At 44.9% G+C, this 6,157-nt stretch overlaps 1 pseudogene; it reads right to left on the reverse strand.

Annotated features, from left to right (window-relative positions):
- Window positions 1-550: 550 nt before the first annotated feature.
- On the reverse strand, window positions 551-1,685 carry LOC116546404 (annotated as a pseudogene).
- Window positions 1,686-6,157: the final 4,472 nt, after the last annotated feature.

Raw genomic sequence — 6,157 nt, forward strand, 5'->3', positions numbered from 1 at the left:
TTTAAAAATTAATATTTGTATATTTGTATATTCCTGTAAGGGCTCATTAGATTCAGAAACATCACTTCTTAGATTCTACAAAAAGTGTGTTTCAAAGCTGTTTCATCAAAACATGTGTTACGTTCTGTGACATAAAACAGCATGACATAAAACAGCATGACATGACATAAAAAGACATGTCACTTGAATGTCTTTTAATTACCCAAACTCACTCCCCACAGGTAGGCTCAATCTTTCCATTATGTGCTTTGCTGTTTCAGCAAAATCCAGGAAAAACGACTTGGTAGTAATCAGAATGTTATCCAACTATATATTGTTTACTTTATTGTAAATACTGGTGAACAGTGGTTAGTAAATTGTTTTATATTTCTTTATGCAAAAAAAAAAAAAACCCAGCAGGTGACAAAATATTTACACAGACTCCTTGTTCCTAGTTTTTAGGATTGGATATCTCTGTGTTTCTTGTTTGTATGTTTTTGTTTTGTTTTGTTTTTTCAGTGTAGTACTTTATTTTCTATTATATGAAATCAAAGCCAGGAAAAATACCAAGTTATTTTTAAAGGCAAATCTTTACTCCTTAAAGAAAAAATACAAACTCTGGTATTTTTAAGATAGATCGTTATATTTTACATAATATAAACAAAATCACTAATGCCTCTATATGTTTGGTTTTCTTAAACTACAATGAACCACAGACTGGGTGGAAAAATGCATTTACATTCTGGTGGCAAATAAACATATTGGAAAAAACATGTAACACATAGCATGCCATTTTTTTCTTACTGTATACAAGCAGGAACTGATATAACCAAGCCATAATATCTGCCACCTCCTCTTCCAGGCCCAAAGTAGCCGATTTCATAGGCCCTCCTAGCACCTCCTCACTGGAATCCCCCCAGATCCTCTGAAGCCTCCAATAGGCCCTCTGTACTCTCCTCCAGAGTTGCCCCTATAGCCACCTTGGGAAAGTCCTCTAAAGCCTCCACCAACAGCAGCACTATATCTTGCCCAAAAGGAGTTGAAGCTGCCACCGTAGCCTCTGGTACCATAGCCTCCACTGCTATAGCTACTGCTATAGCCTTGACCACCATATTGTCATATCGGGCCATCTTGGGAGGATGTGGACCATCTCCATACCATGTACTGCCAATCATAAGGTTGATACCAGCAGCTGAGGGCCTAGAGGTTTGACGGATCATGTTCAGCACACGTTCATTTACGGGATCCAACTGGCTGATGATAGCAGGTTGTTAGGTTACTTCAACAACCAGGGCCTCCGTGGCTGCCCAGAGACCAGTGATGCAGGCAACAGCTTCATGAGATATTTGTAATTTAATCCAGTCATCTACAAGTACAATCTGCCCATCAGATTGGACTTTCTTGGAGGCAAAGAGAAGCAACTGCAAGGCGATGACTAAAGTCATGCCTTTAGCAGAGATTGCTTGAGTTTTAATCTTTTCACCAAACACAAAGAAGGGAGATGGGTACTTCATGTCTTGGCTACAAAAGGACAATTAACCAATGATTTGTGGATGAGTGCATTATGCCCTTCAGTGGTGAGAATATTTCTCTTTTCCTTATGATAGCAAACATTGGAGTACACACCAAAGGCCAGGAGAGAAACAACAACATCCAAATTATTATCTGGCCCATCTTATGAGACCAGCATCATCCTGATACCAAAACCTGGCAGAGACCCAACAAGAAAAAGAAAACTTCAGGCCAATATCCATGATGAACATAGATACAAAAATCCTCCATAAAATACTGGCAGACTGATTGCAACAGCCCATCAAAAAGCTTATCCATCACAATCAAGTAGGCTTCATCCTGGGGATGCAAGGCTGGTTCAACATATGCAAGTGTAAAACAGTAATCCACCAGATAAACAGAACCAAAGACAAAAACCACATGATTATCTCAATAGATGCAGAGAAGGCCTTTGACAAAATTCAACAGCCCTTTATGATAAAAACTCTCAATAACTGGTATTGATGGAACGTTTCTCAAAAGAATAAAAGGTATTAATGACAAACCCACAGCCAATATCATACTGAATGGGCAGAAATGGGAATCATCCCTTTGAAATCTAGCACTAGGCAAGGATGCCCTCTCTCCTCACTCCTATTCAATATAGAATTGGAAGTTCTAGCCAGAACAATCAGGCAAGAAAAAGAAATAAAAGATATTCAGTTAGGAAAGGAGGAAGTCAAATTATCTCTATTTGCAAATGACATGATTGTATATTTAGAAGACCCCATCGTCTCAGCCCAAAATCTCCTGAAACTGATAAGCAGCTTCAGCAAAGTCTCAGGATACAAAATTGATGTGCAGAAATCACAAGCATTCCTATACAGCAATAACAGACTAAAAGAGAGCCAAATCAAGAGTGAACTCCCATTCACAATTGCTACAAAGAGAATAAAATACCTAGGAATCCAATTAACAAAGGATGTAAAGGACCTCTTCAAGGAGAACAACAAACAACAGTTAAAGGAAATGAGAGAAGTACTTATTTTTAACTAAGCTTTGGTTGTTGTTTCCTAAGACCATTGATTTGCTTGGGATAAAGAAAATGAGGATAAGGAGCAGAAAGAAGAATAGAAGCAAGAAATAGACGCAGCAGAATCAGAAAATAAAGAATAAGAAGGTAATAATGAGAAGAAGAAAAAACAGATGAAGAAAGAAAAGCAGTTGAGTGAATAAAAAGGCCTATTATGATACCTTTTCCCCCTCCCTGATTCATTAAATTTGAAAAAGTCCAAAATGCAAAAAGATACAAAAAAGTCACTCCCTAAATTTTATTAAGGTCACTCCTGGCCCAGTCAGGCACCAACAGGAGGAGGACACCCTTCGAAGACTGTAGGAAAAGGGGGAGGACTTCTCCTTGCCATGGCTGTGCCTCCACTGCTGCCACCAAAGTCTGCAGTAGAGCACCCACAGCTTCCTACCCATTCCAAGCTAAGGCAGCCCCTCAGGGATCCTACACCCCGCCCCTTACTGGCCCACAGACCTTCTGCTGCTGCCTGCTTCTCTGGTTGAGCTTCAATCTTTATCACCACCACCAGCCGCAGCGAGGCAAGCCACAGTGCCATGCCATTTGTAGGCTCCAGCCTCCAGCAAGCAGCAGGTGGCTCCTGGTTCTCCTCGTCTTCAACCCAGGCACAAAGCAGCTGGGTGGGCAAAACCAGAAAAGTGTAGAACAGAATTCAGGGAGTGGTAGCATTAGAGCCTCACATCGCCATGCTGGCCACTAGGTGGCTGGAGCCAGCTTCCCGAAAGCACTCACACCCACCCTCCAAGGTCCAGTCTCTCCTTTTGACCCAAGATGGCCACAAACTGGATCCTGGGGTGGGGACTGGAGACACCACCGTGCCCAACTTCCTGCACAGGAACTGCTGGGCCCACTGGAGGGTGAGGAGCAGGAGTAGCAAAAACTCTGGCCTAGCCAACACCCCCCAACCAAGTGCAGATTCCCGTTCCTGATTCCTCCACACACAGGGCCCTGTCCACCAGTGGTGCCTGCTGCTTCTTGCCTGGGAGTCCCAGGAATCTATGCAACACAGCAAAAGGGCACAGACCAGGGAACCACAGCCAATTTGGGGGCCCTTCCATACTTAGGATTCCCATGAAAATGCTGTGCTCCAGGGCACTCAAGCACCAACAGGAAGAGATCACATTCTAGAGTTCAGAATCTGGGGAGAGGAGGACAGCCCCTTCCTTAGAGGCCACCACTGTGGCTGCCACCTCCACTGCCCACCATCAGCAGTGAAGCCACAGATAGCGCCCACAACCCATCCCTGCTGCTTGCATTGCACCCCTTACTATGAGCAGTGAAGCCCTGGAGAGTGCCCCCAACCAGACTCCCACTGTGGGCAATAATGCACTGGCTAGTGCACCCAAACCACCCGCCTACTGCAGGCATTGTAACTCCTGACAGTGCCCGTAACCAGAGCCCCACTGCCAGCATTGTAGCTCCCATAGTGCCTCCAACTCCCTCTATTCACGGGCGGCTTAGCCCCCAATGCCACATCCAACTCGACTGCCAACTGTGGGCCTTTCAAACCCAGATAGCGCACCCAATCCGCCGCACATCTGCAGGCAGTGTAGCTCTCCATAGCATACCCACCCCACACCATGCTGTGGGCAGTGCAGGAGCTGATATTGCCCCTAACCTGCTGCCTGCCAGCACCAGTGAAGCCCTGAATAGGGCCACATATCACACAGCGGCAGATAGTGTATCCCCATATCACACAGAGACAGGCAGTGTATCCCCATATCACACAGAGACAGGCAATGTATCCCCCATACCGCGCCGAACTGTCTCCCCAGCCGCCGCAGTGCAGCCCTGGATACCCCACCTACCCCACTGCCTTTCCACCATTCTGGTCATGCTGCAGTCTCCGTCATCACCACCACCACCACCAGCCAGATGAGCTGCAGTTCCACAGGCTCCAGCCTCCAGCTTGTGGCAGGTCCTTCCCCATTCTCCTCCTCCTCTAAGCTGGGCACGAAGCAGAAGCTTGGCAAGGCAAAATGGAGCCTGGATTGAGCAGACTCCCGTCACCATGCTTTATATATTGATTGGATGAGAGTGAGTCTTAGGATAACCATCAAACATGATAATAAAGTCCAATCAGAATAGGCCTAGAGATTTTTCTTCCATCCAATCAGAACATGCAATCCATAAACAGCATTTTAATAACTTCCATATATAAAGCATGCTGATGGGGAGTCACGCCATTCCCAGTTGTTCTGTACCTGCCCACCCAGCAGCTCCACGTCCGGCTTAGAGGAGGAGCAGGAGAAGGGGGAGCCACCTGTGACATGCTGGAGGCTGGAAGCTGTGGAACCGTGGCTCACGTCACCTGCAGTTGGTGGTGGCGATGGAGACTGCGGCAAGGCCAGAGGGGTAGGAACGGGAAAACGGTTGCGAGGTAGATGGATGGGGAAAAGACGATGGTGAGTGAGCAGAAGAAAGCATTACTGACTCTCAGAAGACACTTGGGAAAACACGGTGGGAAAAAAGTTTTTCAATAGATTATGGGGGAAAAGAGGGGTGGTAAGCAGGAGGGGGAAAATGGGGTGGTGAGCAGGAAGGAGAGAAGGTTTGGGAAAAAAGATGGGGAAAAAATAGTGGATAAAAAGTTTTTGGGTAGATGAAAGCAGTAAAGAGGTTGGCGATGGCGGGGGAAACGGGACCAACAGGAGGGAGAGAAAGTTTGCAAGAAGATGGTAGGGAAAAAACGTGGTGGGGAGAAAAAGATGGTGGGTAAATAAAAGACAGTGGGTAAAAAGGTTTTTGGTAGAGGGGAAAAAGAAGGTGGCAATTGAGAAGATAAAACGGAGTTTGCAGATGGCGAGTGGGGAAGAGAAGGTGATAAGCAGGAAAGAGAAGTTTTTGGGAAAAGATGGTTGGGAAAATTTAGAGGGGTAGATGGAGCGGGAAATATGGTGGCAAGGAGAAGTGGGGAGAAGGCTTTGTGAAAAGACGATGGGGAAATGTTTTTGCGTAGATGAAGGGAAAAAGAAGGTGGTGAGCAGGAGGAGTGGGGAGAAGGCTCTGGGTATAGACAATGCAAAATGTTTTTGGAGAGGTGGAGGAGTAAAAGAGGGTGATTAGAGTTGGAGGGGAAAAATACTATGGCCAGGAAGAGGGAAAAAAGAGGGTGGAGAAAAATGGTGAAAAATGTTTTTGGGCAAATGGATGGGTAAAATGGTGGTGAGTGGGAGAGTAGAGACTTTGTGAAAATACGGTGGAGAAAAATGGTGGTGAAGATTTGGGCTACATGAAAAAAAAGGATGGAGACAGGGAGAAGGCAGGAGGAGGTCTGCAAAAGAAGGTGGGGAAATAATGATGGGGACAAAGGTTTTGGGTAGATTTTTTTTCTGATTTTTAAATCAGATTAGTTGTATTTTTGCTTTTGACTAGTTTGAATTCGTTATGTATTTTGTGTTTTAACCCCTTGTCTGATGCATTGCTGGCAAATACTTTCTTCCATTCCCTGGATTGTTTCCTCATTCTATTTATTGCTTTCTCTGTTTTGCAGAAGCTTTGCGGTTTATCCATTTGTCTATTTTTGCTTTTGTTTCTTGTGTTTTTGATGCCTATTTGAAAATTCCTTATCGTAATCAATTTCAGGAACCATTTTTTCCT

This window comes from Sapajus apella, unplaced genomic scaffold (genome assembly GCF_009761245.1).
Source record: "Sapajus apella isolate SASKATOON/1434 unplaced genomic scaffold, GSC_monkey_1.0 scaffold860, whole genome shotgun sequence".
Classification (NCBI taxonomy): Eukaryota; Metazoa; Chordata; class Mammalia; order Primates; family Cebidae; genus Sapajus; species Sapajus apella.